The sequence below is a fragment of the Rhinoderma darwinii genome, chromosome 1 (assembly GCF_050947455.1).
Source record: "Rhinoderma darwinii isolate aRhiDar2 chromosome 1, aRhiDar2.hap1, whole genome shotgun sequence".
Classification (NCBI taxonomy): Eukaryota; Metazoa; Chordata; class Amphibia; order Anura; family Rhinodermatidae; genus Rhinoderma; species Rhinoderma darwinii.
The window spans coordinates 251232683-251245666 of NC_134687.1; the positions used below are offsets into that span (position 1 = coordinate 251232683).

General features: G+C 47.7%; 1 protein-coding gene across 1 annotated transcript in view; it reads right to left on the minus strand.

The window, feature by feature from the left end:
- Positions 1–12984, minus strand: part of LOC142740843 (excitatory amino acid transporter 5-like) — a 414141-nt gene that overhangs the window by 104588 nt on the left and 296569 nt on the right. The gene's annotated exons all lie outside the window — the stretch shown is intronic.

Consider the following 12984-nt stretch of genomic DNA (forward strand, 5'->3'; position numbering starts at 1 on the left):
TATTAGCCTCTACAGAGACTGTCTTGACACTCCAGAAGGGACTATAACAATGGTACGCAAAATAAAACATATATAACTCCCTATATATAACTTTCTATTAGCACTGTGTGATCTAAGCATCCAGCAAAGCTTCAGTCTGTGATAATAAATTGTATCTGCACTTAAACAGATCAGAGACACAGCACTAATTTGCACTGACTTCTCTCATAATCTAATGCCAAGCTGAGCCCCCTTCTATTACTCTATATATCCTGTTGTGGAACGAACTGGACAAGCTTGCATCTATACTGAAATAAATGATAATGCAATAAAGACAAACATTACACCACCCAGCGAAATTACAAGAAGACAGGCAATGAAGGGAAAAATCCCAGGAAAAACTACAGAGGACAAAACTAGTAAAACTCCTAAAAAGGGACCTGAAAGCGAGAAAGCAATTAAAAAACTATCCTATGACACTAGTACCAAACCCAAGACAGGTGATAAACCGCACGATCTCTTCCAAGCCTCAAATTTGACAGATATCGAGGAGGAAGAAGGATCCTCGCTGGAACCTATACAGTTAAGAGAATATGTAAAGTCACTCCCTACAACTGAATGCATTAGAAATCTCTTCAAAGAGTTCACTCAAACGGTTAAAGACAACATCTCAGAACTGCGAAGTGATGTTAGACAAGTTTTTACCAGAATCAATACACTGGAGGAGACGTGTTCTCAAATAATTGGAGAAACAAAAGGAAGCATACCGACAAAAAATCCATATAGATGATCACGCAATAACAATATTCGTGTAAGGGGTGTCCCTGAAAATGTACCAGTTAAAGAAATATCTGTTTTGACTCAAATCTTCTCTGAATTGCTCCATAAAGAGGAGCCTTGTGATATGGGTCTAGAAAGAGCACACAGGGTCTATAGACCGAAATCAATAAGTAACGACAAATTTTGTGCTGCCTTCAGAGTTTTCGGCTCAAGGAAGAAATTCTAACAAATTCAAGAATTGCAAAAAAAATTGAATACGAGAACAACGATATCCAGATTTACCAGGATCTATCCAGATTTACACTGGATCTAAGAAGACAACTACAGCCTCTTACTAGGGCCCTCTGAGAAAAAAACATCAAGTACAGATGGATGTTTCCATTTGGAATTACAATTTCTTTGGCTAATAAGTCATTAATAATCAAAAACCCCAGGTGATCTACCATTCGTTCTGAATAAGCTGGATCTCAATCACTTACAAATTCCAGACTTGATTACTTCGGAAGAGAAACTGGATCTTCCACCATTACCCAGTCCAGGAAACTGGGAAAGCATCACACCACAAAAGACCAAGAGAATGAAAAAATCTGATACAGACTTTACAAAAACCCCAAGGGGGAAAGACAAGTCCAATCATAACTAAACCTCATGCCATACATTATGGATAGAGATGAGCGAACGTATGAAAAGTTCGGTTCGGCTGGTTAGCCGAATTTCATTAAAAAGTTTGATTCGGACCGAACTAGTTCTGACCGAACCTGTAATACAAGAAAGCCCCTAAAAATCGTGTATAACACTGTTTAAAAGCCCTAGAAGCCCTGTATAACACTCTTAGGTCACCCATGAGTGTATCCAAGTACTTTTGAGCTGTCTTTAAGGCAAACTTAGAGTCAAAGTTACGCCAACATGTATGGCTATAGGAAAATGGATGGGACACAGTGATAACTAACAGAAACCACTGCACTTGTGCATGTTGTATGCTTAATGCATTGTTAAAAAAGGTACAAAAATTAACCATTTTTGGCGGCAGATGCCTGCCAGGGTTCATAAATATAAGGTGGTAAAAGAAGAAGCAATGGCTTTTGACAAGCCCTCAAAAAATTTACCCTTTATGGTGGCAGATGCCTGCCGGGGTTCATCCATACATGGATGTAAAAGCAACAAGCAATGGCTTTTCACAAGCCCTCCAGGCCTGCTTGTAGCAGACAGCAGTGGAGGTGTATTGGTGGTAGAGGTAGCCAACGGACAGCAAGGGTGGTGGTAGTAGTAGTAGCAGCACATTAAAACAGACTGGACAGTCACAGGACAAAGCCCTGTGGTGGGGCAGGCCTCAGGCCTGCTTGTAGCAGACGGCAGTGGAGGTGTATTGGGGGTAGTAGAGGTAGCCAACGAACAGCAAGGGTGGTGGTAGTAGTAGTAGCAGCACCACATTAAAAGAGACTGGACAGTCAGAGGACAAAGCCCTGTGGTGGGGCAGGCCTCAGGCCTGCTTGTAGCAGACGGCAGTGGAGGTGTATTGGTGGTAGTAGAGGTAGCCAACAGACAGCAAGGGTGGTAGTAGTAGTAGTAGCAGCAGCACATTAAAAGAGACTGGACAGTCACAGGACAAAGCCCTGTGGTGGGACAGGCCTCAGGCCTGCCTGTAGCAGACGGCAGTGGAGGTGTATTGGTGGTAGTAGAGGTAGCCAACAGACAGCAAGGGTGATAGTAGTAGTAGTAGCAGCACATTAAAAGAGACTGGACAGTCAGAGGACAAAGCCCTGTGGTGGGGCTGGCCTCAGGCCTGCTTGTAGCAGACGGCAGTGGAGGTGTATTGGTGGTAGTAGAGGTAGCCAACACAGACAGCAAGGGTGGTAGTAGTAGTAGCAGCACATTAAAAGACACTGGACAGTCACAGGACAAAGCCCTGTGGTGGGGCAAGCCTCAGGTCTGCTTGTAGCAGACGGCAGTGGAGGTGTATTGGTGGAGGTGGTAGTAGAGGTAGCCAACACAGACAGCAAGGGTGGTAGTAGTAGTAGCAGCAGCACATTAAAAGAGACTGGACAGTCACAGGACAAAGTCCTGTGGTGGGGCAGGCCTCAGGCCTGCTTGTAGCAGACGGCAGTGGAGGTGTATTGGTGGTAGTAGAGGTAGCCAACAGACAGCAAGGATGGTAGTAGCAGCATATTAAAAGAGACTGGACAGTCACAGGAAAAAGCCCTGTGGTGGGGCAGGCCTCAGGTCTGCTTGTAGCAGACGGCAGTGGAGGTGTATTGGTGGTACTAGAGGTAGCCAACAGACAGTAAGGGTGGTAGTAGTAGTAGCAGCAGCACATTAAAAGAGACTGGACAGTCACAGGACAAAGCCCTGTGGTGGGGCAGGCCTGCTTGTAGCAGACGGCACTGGGGGTGGATTGGTGGTAGAAGTAGTATCAGCACCAACAGCGGCACATTAAAAAAAGAGTGGACAGGACAGAATCCCGTAGTAGCAGGCGGCAGAAGCAGGCGGCAGCAGCAGCAGCAGCAATGTCAGATCTAATCAGTGGCATCAGGCACAGGGGTTTTAAAATCCTCACCGATCCACGCTTGATTCATTTTCAGAAACATGAGATTTTCCAAGCTGTTTGCGGACAATCTTGTTCGCTTAGGGGTGACGAAGCCCCCTGCCGCGCTGAATACCCTCTCTGACGCTACACTGGAGGGTGGACAAGACAGTACACCCATGGCAAACTGGGCCAGTTCTTGCCAATGATCCAATCTGCTGACTCAGAAGTCCATGGGGTCTGGGATCAGCATTTCTGACGGAGAAAGGGCACAGTCCGGGTACGAGTGAACCTGGTTGTTTAGGTGCTGCACCTGGTGATGGTGAACATCCCTTTGGTGACTACGATGTGTGTCAGGTCGGGGTATTGGATGTAAAAATGTTGTCATCATATTTTCCAAACTGAATTGGCTGCCGCTGCTGCCGCCGCCTATTGCAGAGGTAGCTCTGCCAGAGGCGGTGGAATGATAAGACAGTGGGGAGCGGAGAGTGGCCCCCCGGTCAGACATGCTTGCAGCAGGTGTTTGCCGTTTGAAAGCCGTGACAAGCTGGCTGCATAGCTTCTCTCGATAATAAGCCAATTTTGCCTCCCTCTCGGAAGGCGCAAAAAACTCCCCCATTCTGGCTTTATACCGAGGGTCTAAAAGTATGGCTATCCAGTACTCATCTCTTTGCTTCATGCTAACAATACGACAGTCAGCCGCACAACATGACAGTGATGATGACGAGTCTGACGACTCTGTCCCTTCCTGTGATTCCATCTCCAAATCCAGCTCCTCTTCAGGTCCTGTTTCCTCATCCTCATCCTCCTCCTCCTCCTCAACATCCATAGCCAGATGTGATCCTTCCTCCATCCTTTGCTGAATCATCGCTATGAGCGTTTGCTCCAGAATGAATATCAGCGGCATAACATCTTTCATTAAGCTAGCGTCCCGGCTCACAAATCGTGTGGCCTCTTCAAAGGGCCTCGAAACGCGACATGCGTCTCTAACCAGCTGCCAGTGCCTGAGCTCGAAATTACACTGGCTCCAAACGCTGCCCGTCTGCTGCATCAGGAAATCATTCACGGCTTTCCGCTGTTCGTACAGACGGTCCAACATGTGCAGGGTGGAATTCCAGCGTGTTGGAACATCGCAAATCAGGCTGTGTTCTGGGAGATTGTTTTGACGCTGCAAGTCCAGGAGGGGGTGCTTAAATGCATACGAACGTCTAAAGCGAACGCAAACCCTCCTGGACATGGCCAGCACACCCTTCAAACCAACATATGATTTTAAGAAGCGTGTTATGACCAAATTGATCACATGTGCCATGCAAGGAGCGTGTGTCAGGTGACCTAGACGCAGTGCAGCCACAACGTTCTTCCCGTTATCAGAGACAACATTGCCCAGTGTGAGTTTCAGAGGAGACAGCCAGCGTGCGATTTCCTCCTTGATGCACAGCAGCAGCTCCTGCCCTGTGTGGCTTTTCTCACCCAGGCTCAGCAGGTGTAAGACAGCGTTGTAGCGCTTCACCTTGCACCTATGAAAAGAGGAGGGAGGAGGAGTGAAAGATACGCTGTGTCCTGTCGGGGACGGGAAGACCTCTATTGAGGAGGGCAAGGAGGAGGAGGAGGATGGTAGGCGCCTGGTGTCCGGAGTTGAACCAGAAAGATACAAGCGTGGAGGTGGTAATGCCTGGCATTGCTTTGGTGGCGCATCGGACTGCAAAATATTGACCCAGTGGGCCGTGAAAGACATGTGCTGTCCCTGCCCATAGTTGCTGCTCCACGTGTCGATGGTGGCATGTACCCTGCTACACACGGATAATTGCAAGGACTGGCCCACCTTTTCCTCCACGTGCTTGTGCAAGGCAGGGACAGCTGTTTTGGAGAAGTAATGGCGGCTAGGTATTCACCACCTAGGCTGAGCGCACGCCATCAATTGCTTGAAGCCGGCGGAGTCGACCAGGTGGTACGGCAGCGACTGCACCACCAACAACTTAGCCAGGTGTGAATTAAGCCGCACGACAAGTGGATGACTTGGTATATATTGTTGCTTATTGGACAACGATTCCGTAATGGATAACTGACGGGACGTAGGAGGAGCACTAGATGACAGTGATAATGATGACAACGAGATGGTGGATAAGGCCTGGCTACTACTTAGATGACAGGGACTTGGAGCAGAAGCAGCAGCAGCGGCAGAGGGGTCTTCATTAGATGTACTTGATGGTGGGGCATGTCGATTGTCTCACATGGCCGTGTGATGCCGCTCCATGTGTTTACGTAGAGCGGTAGTTCCTACATTGCTGCCCTGCCCACGCCTTACTTTCTGCTTGCAGATACGGCACTGTGCCATGTTTTCGTCCTCCGGGAAGGTACAGAAAAATTGCAACACGGCAGAGTACCGTAAAGAGGTAGTACCACGTCCACCACCACCACCACCCGGGCTTGCCGCTTGTCTGGCAGGCTTTTTTCGGGAGCCTACACCAGTAGCAGCAGTGTCACCGTCACCGGCTCCTGAGCTGACCCTACCGCTGCAACGGCTGGAAAACAGTAGCAACAAGTCCAGGCCCAGCCAGGTGAGATGTTTCTTTTACTGCTGGAAAAGGCAATGTCGGCTCCGCAAGATACAGGAGAAAGCCATGGCGTACAAGGGACCCAAGGAGTGATACCATCCACACAGGCTGCAGTACAAGCTTCACTCCAAACGATGACACCCACAGATGATGTGGAAGTCTATCTCATAGTCTTTGAGAGACTTTTGGAATGTGAGAGACTGCCGGTTGACCAGTGGGCAGACAAAGTGGCACTATACTTGACAGGGGAGCCACAAAAGGCGTACTTTGACTTGAGTGTGCAGGATGCTAGGGATTACCCTAAACTTAAGGATGAGATTCTTGGCCGACTCGGGGTCAACATGCATGTGCGTGCAGGACAGGTATGGGGCTGGAATTTCTCCAAGAGCCTGCCACCGTGATCACAGATCCACAACCTCATTCATCTGGTGTCGAAGAGGCTACAACTTGAGGAAACTCCTCTAGGACAGATGGTGGAGAGGGTGGTCTTGGACAGATTCATCATGTCCTTGCTGCCTAGGATCCTGTGCTGGGTAGGACAAAAGGGGTCTACCAATGCCGACCAGCTGGTGAACCTCCTAGAAAAGTATCATGTAACAGAGGAGCTACTCCAGGCATCTCCCAGACGCACAAGCTCCAGAGACAGCAAATCATCTAGGACAATTGGTAAGACTGTGCCAACTGGGAGAGGGGTGAGAGATGTTTGGGAGGGAGGTGGCTTGCACACGGAGCAGGTAGCAAGGCCAAGGTCCAGAGGGTCTATGAGGTACAGACCAGGGTGTCAGGTTGGAGACACATACAGTGTTTGCGGTTCCAGGAACTTTGGCATATTGCTGCCAAGTGTCCCTTCACGACCGAGCCAAGGCACTGCAACACATCCAGACAGGTTTATCTGTTTGCACTACCTGTGTTTTTTTGTCAGAGACTGAGACAGTGTTAATAGGAGGTTGTGCAGTCGCTGCATTGCTGGACTCTGGGAGTTTAGTGACTCTATTGCATGACTCTCTGGCAGATCCGGGTTCCTACAGTGGACATTCAATTGGGGGACTGTGCATCCACATAGAAACTAGAGCATACCCTACTGCTGTGGTCACAGTAGAAACATCCTGTGGTGCAACCCTGTCACAAAGTGGGCGTGGGCATGTTTAAGTCACTATTGCACAGTGTGATACAGGGAATAGACTATTCTGGGACTTATGGCGGGGGAAAAAATGTAACCTATGCTAAAAATGTTACTGATGTTGTGTGCCCTGAGGTTAGCCCCGAACCTTTTCACCCGGATAGTGAGGTACCAGCAGTAGGGGTGATCATTGATGAACCGGAAAAATTCCTCTAGCAGTACTAGCCGGAGATGTGGAAGAGCAGGACGCAATTCCTGAAATGCCAGAGTTAGAGGTGTCACATGAACATTTTGGGACTGCTCAGCTGAGAGATCCCAGAGATATCAGAGATTAAAAGCTAGGAAAAATTAAAAATTTTTAGTTTGCCACAGCTCCCTGGCGCTGACAAGGTGTTTCCCACAGATGACTGTTAACCAGGATCTACTGTATCAGGTAGACCATATACATGGGGAAATTGTTGAGCAACTGGTGGTGCCACAAACCTATCGCAGAGTGGTTTTAGATCTGGAATACAAGCAAGTGCTAGGGGGACAACTAGGATGTGAGAAGACAAGTGGGAGAGCATCCTGCAGCCTTTTATTTTTGGCCAGGGGTTGTTGCTGAAGTGCAGAGGTACTGTGAGTCCTACCCAGAGTGTTAACTAACCATTCCTATGTTCCATCTTAGGAGTCCCTTGGTACAATTGCCCATTATAGAAGTACCATTTGAAAGGGTGGCAATAGATTTGGTGGGTCCAATAGTAAAGTCCTTTAGGGGACATCAGTATATCCTGGTTGGGTTGGACTACACCACACATCATCCTGAGGGAGTGCCTTTAAGAAACACTTCCTCTAAGCTATTTGCCAAAGAGCTCTTTTACATGTTTTCTCGTACAGGCATACCCAAGGAGAGTCTTACAGATCAGGGGACTTCTTTTATGTCTAAGGTCACTAAAGAAATGTGTAGGCTCTTGAAGATTAAACATCTGCGTACATCTGTATATCATCCACAAACTGAAGGCCTGGTTGAAAGGTTCAATAAGACACTAAAGGGCATGTTTTAAAAGGGTGGTTAGCAAGGATGGGAACGATTGGGATTGCCTGTTGCCCTATTTAATGTTTCCAATCCGTGAAGTTCCGCAATCCTCCACTTATTTTTCCACATTTGAGCTGATCTAAGACAGAGAGGGCCGGTGTTAGGGGGGTAAACTGGGCAATTGCTGCTGTTATGCCAATAATTAAGGAACAGCAGGCTCAAGAGGCTCAAATCCGTGTCTACAAAAGGTCGGCTAAAGTTAGAACCTTTAACTCAGGGGATTGAGTGTTGGTGTTACCAACTGTACTGAGTACATTTCTGGCTAACGGGCAAGGGCCATATGAGATACTGAGAAAGTAGGAGAAGTAAATTATAAAGTGTACCAGCCTGGTAGGAGAAAGCCAGCACAGCTGTACCATGTGAACTTGCTAAAACCTTGGAATGAGGTGAGTTTCCCTGGTAATATTATTCCAGAGATGCCTGAGACCGTGGTAAATGCCCCACGTAATAACACTTATGTATTCTCAGAGTTGCCTGGGAATACCTCAGTGATAAAACATGACATTGTCACTGAGCCATAGATACGAGTTCATTTGAAACCGTACAGGGTACCTGAAGCTCATAGACAAGCAATATCTGAAGAGGTCAAAAAGATGTTGGACCTTGGCGTTATTGAGGAATCAAAAAGTGAGTGGTCAAGTCTCATAGTACTGATTTCAAAACCAGATGGTCAAAGTTTGACGCATACCCAATGCCTAGAGTTGATGAGTTAATTGAGAGACTCAGCCATGCTAGATATTTCTCTATGCTTGACCTAACAAGAGGATACTGGCAAGTGCCCCTCACTGACCGTGCTAAAGAGAAAACGGCATTGTCCACCAAGATTGTCTCTTCTATTTGCGTTTTGGGTTACATGGGGCTCCGGCAACTTTCCAAAGTTTATTGGACACATTACACAAACCCCATCAAAGATATGCTTCTGCATATCTGGACGATATAATAATTTTAGCGATGACTGGGAAAGTAATTTGCCAAAAGTGCAGGCAGCACTGGATTCACATAGGGCATCGGGGTTAACGGCAAACCCTAAAAAGTGTGCTTTCGGTCTTAAGGAGGCATGTTATCTGGGGTTTGTAATAGGAAGAGGTGTAATAAAACCACAAGTAAACTAAGTGGAAGCCAACCAAAATTGGCCTCGACCCTTAAATAAAAAACAATCGAGAGCTTTTTTTTTGAATTGTGGGTTATTACCGCAGGTTCATACCAAATTTTGCTTGCATAGCTGCGCCCTTGACAGATCTTACCAAGGGAAGTAAATCTGTCATGGTCAAGTGGAACGCAGAGGCTGAATGTGTGTTTCAAGAGTTGAAGTCTATCCTTTGTAGACAACCAATTTTGATTACCCCTGATTTTAGTGTTCATAGTCCAGACTGAGGCCTCTGATGTAGGGTTAGGAGCAGTCCTTTCACAAGAGATCGGGGGAGAAGAATACCCTTTCTCATATCTGAGCAGAAAGTTTACACCCCCTGAAAAATATTATAGTATTGTTGAACGTGAATGTTTGGCAATAGATTGGGCTCTAGAATCCCCAAAGTTCTACCTGATGGGCCGAAAGTTCAGGTTGGTTACAGACCACTCTCCTTTTACTTGGATGAGCCAGGCCAAAGAGTGAAAAGCAAAAGTTGCAAGGTGGTTTCACACATTCCAAAATGTAAAATTTTCAGTGGAGCACAGGTCTGGCAAACTGCAAGGGAATGCAGATGCTCTGTCCAGAACACACTGCTTAATGGCTAAAAGTGTCCGTTCCTACAGTTTTGAACAAAGGGGTAGGGTATGTGAGACAGTGACAGGTAAAGTGGTAGGGGATTGATATTTTTCCCCAAGATTCCTCTCGTATGTGTAGTGTCATGATCTAGGGGTATGTGGACCAACTAGGTCCACATACAGCAGGCGTAGCAGATGACACCAGAGGTGGTGTATAACAGCAGACGTGCCATGTGACACCAGACGTGGTGTATAACAGCAGGCATAGCAGATGACACAACATGACTCCAACACTAGAAAAAGCTCAGGAACAAACACAGCATGGGATACAGGTAGCAGGGCACGGGAACACTGGGAGCAGGATACAACTAAGGGACCATTTGCAATACGAACATGGTGTTCTGGAAATGCAAGTAGAGCGATACCTCAAGGCTGCTGGAGTCTGCCGGGAAAGAGCGTTCACGTAAACCCGCAACCTCAAATCCATAACTACTCTGATCGACAGTATCTAAAGTGACTCTAAGGTGTTCGCTAGAGCAGACGGCAAGGTGGGATGGACTTTGCAGCTTCAAACCCAGGTTGTCTTAACAGAGTGTAGTTTTGGACAAGAGGTGCAATGCAGACAAACCTGAGCTGGAAACCAGACAGCCAATAGGTTAACAAATTCCAGAAACGGAGTAGAGGTAATCAGACAAGCCACGGTCAAAACCAGCCGGGAGCTGATAATCGGAGTCGGTAAGCAGAGGGATAACGAGAGACAAGCCGAGGTCATTATACACGAGGTCCAGAAAACACATGTGTAGGAGAAGTCAGGAGCTTGATCACAAAGCAGGAGATAGAAAAATTCACAAGCAAAGACAGTTGGGAAAAGACAGGTATAAATACAACACCACAGCTGATTGGCAGAAGGACAGAAAATAGAGGGATAGGTTCAAGGTAAAAGAAGAACCGCCCAGAAGCTAGGAAGTTTGTCATAGCGACCTTAAGGGAACAGGTGTTTTCCTAACATATGGGTAGAGAACAACAATGCTTAGGTAAGGAGAGAAAGGGCAGAGCCCTTTTTATAGTCCAGGGTAATCAGGGAGAGGTTAGGGAACTTTAACATGTGCGCGTGCTGGCTCTTTAAGGCCGGGACCGAGCTCGCGTGCGCACCCTAACATTCTGAGCAGGGCCGGACGGTTGTGAGTGCTGGCATCTCCTAGGAGGGAGATGCTGGCAGAATGCCAACGGTCTGTGCTCGTGGCTGTCGCGAGGTAAGGAACGGCATCGGTCCGCGACCACGGCCGTTACAGTACCCCACCTTACGCTCCCTCTTCTCGGGTCCAGCGCGTAAGAGGAATATCCTTATGAGGGTAGGGGCATTGAGGTTCTCTTCTGGCTCCCAGGACCTCTCCTCAAAACTCAACCCTCTCCAGTCCACTAGATAGAAAATTTTTCCTTCCACTCTTTTGTAGTCCAGAATCTCCTTCGCCTCGAACACATCAGAAGAACCGCTGGGAGCAACTGCAGACCTAGGAGCTTTACTATAGCAGTTCTGAACCACAGGCTAAGGCCGGATTTACACGAGCGTGTTCAGTCCGAGATGTACGGTCCGTATGTCGACAGTATTTCCCGGACTGAGCACACTGCAGGGAGCATGTAATGACAGGGTAGGGAGACAGACAGGTGAGCCCTAATCTACCCGCCACTCAGTCCCTGCCTACTTGCAACGACCCGTCCTAAGCGACGGGGTACAACTGGGCAACAGTCCCTACGCTCAGTAAGTGCAAGACAGACAAACAGACAAGGGTACACAGAAGCGAGGGAAACGGGGCAGCTGCCCACGGAGACACCGTGAGCAACAAGAGTAGAGAACGAGCCGAGTCAAACCAGGAGAGAACGAGGTACAAAACGCTGAGCATGAGAGTGGTCAGAAAGCCAAGGTCAATAACAAGCAGATGATGAGTAGTACAAGCAGCAGCAGCAAGCCAGGAAACAAGCATAGAAGAATCACAGGCAAAGGAGGAACAGGAAAGGCAGGTATAAATAGACAGTGGGCGGGAGCTAGCTCCGTCTGGCCAGGCTGTGATAGGCTCTCCCACTCCTAAGCCTGCCATCCTGAGTGGTGGAAGATGGAGTCAGTCTCACAGACATAGGAGCAGGTGCAGACTGATTGCCCATGGGCGTCGACACAGAAGCTGTGTCTGGCAAATCCTTTACAGAGCAGGGCTATTATCGTCATTGTTATTTATGACGCTAGGATTCGCTGCCTTGCTGCGGGAAAACTGTCCCGTACTGAAAACATGTTTTCACTATGGGACACTAGATCCACGGAGAGGCAGGGGCTCCTAGCGTCATAGATAACGATTACGCTAGGAGCCCGGCTCCCTGCACTGTGTTCGGTCCGGGAAATGCGGCCGACCTGCGGACCGTATATCACGGACTGAAGACACTCGTGTGAATTCGGCCTTAAGGAGGGACAAGTGGAATGTTGGGAATCTTGAGAGTAGGAGGCAATGGAAGTTTATAGAATACAGGGTTTATCTGTTGCAGAACTTCAAAAGGACCGAGGAACCTGGGAGCGAATTTGTGAAAAGGCATCTTGAGACAAATGTTTCTCGAGGATAGCCAGACCTTGACTCCAGGAGAGAACTGAGGAGGGACTTTTCTGCTTTTATCGGCATGCTTTTTCATGCGGTCCACTGCCTGGAGGATCGCAGACTTAGTTTGCTGCCAGATATTAATAAAAGCCCCAAATAAGGAATTTGCTGGAGGTGCAGATGTAGCCGTCTTTACCTTGAATTGTAACACATTAAATAAACAATGGCTAGAACTCTTATCTTGACCTTTTCAATGACTTTTCAATGGCTTTTGTTGTGTGATATAATGCTGCAGCAAGTTATCAGAATCAAGTTAAGGATTGCTAGATCCGTACCTGCGTCATGGCTGGCACAGAAAGAGGAACTCAAGGATGCTGGCTGTACACAATGTAGAAAGGAGACGAGGCAGTAGACTCACTTGTGTGATTGTTGTATGAGAATTCCACCCAAGGCAGACGTTGTACCCAATTGTCATGTTGGGCAGAAACAAAATGATGAAGATAATTCTCTACAATTTGATTGGTCCTCTCCACCTGACTATTGGACTGTGGGTGATAGGCAGAAGAGAAGTCCAGTTTTACGTCTAGCAGGTTGCACAGGGGTCTCCAGAACTTGAATGTAAACTGTACACCCCGGTCCGACACAATATGCAGAGGAAGTCCGTGCAGGAA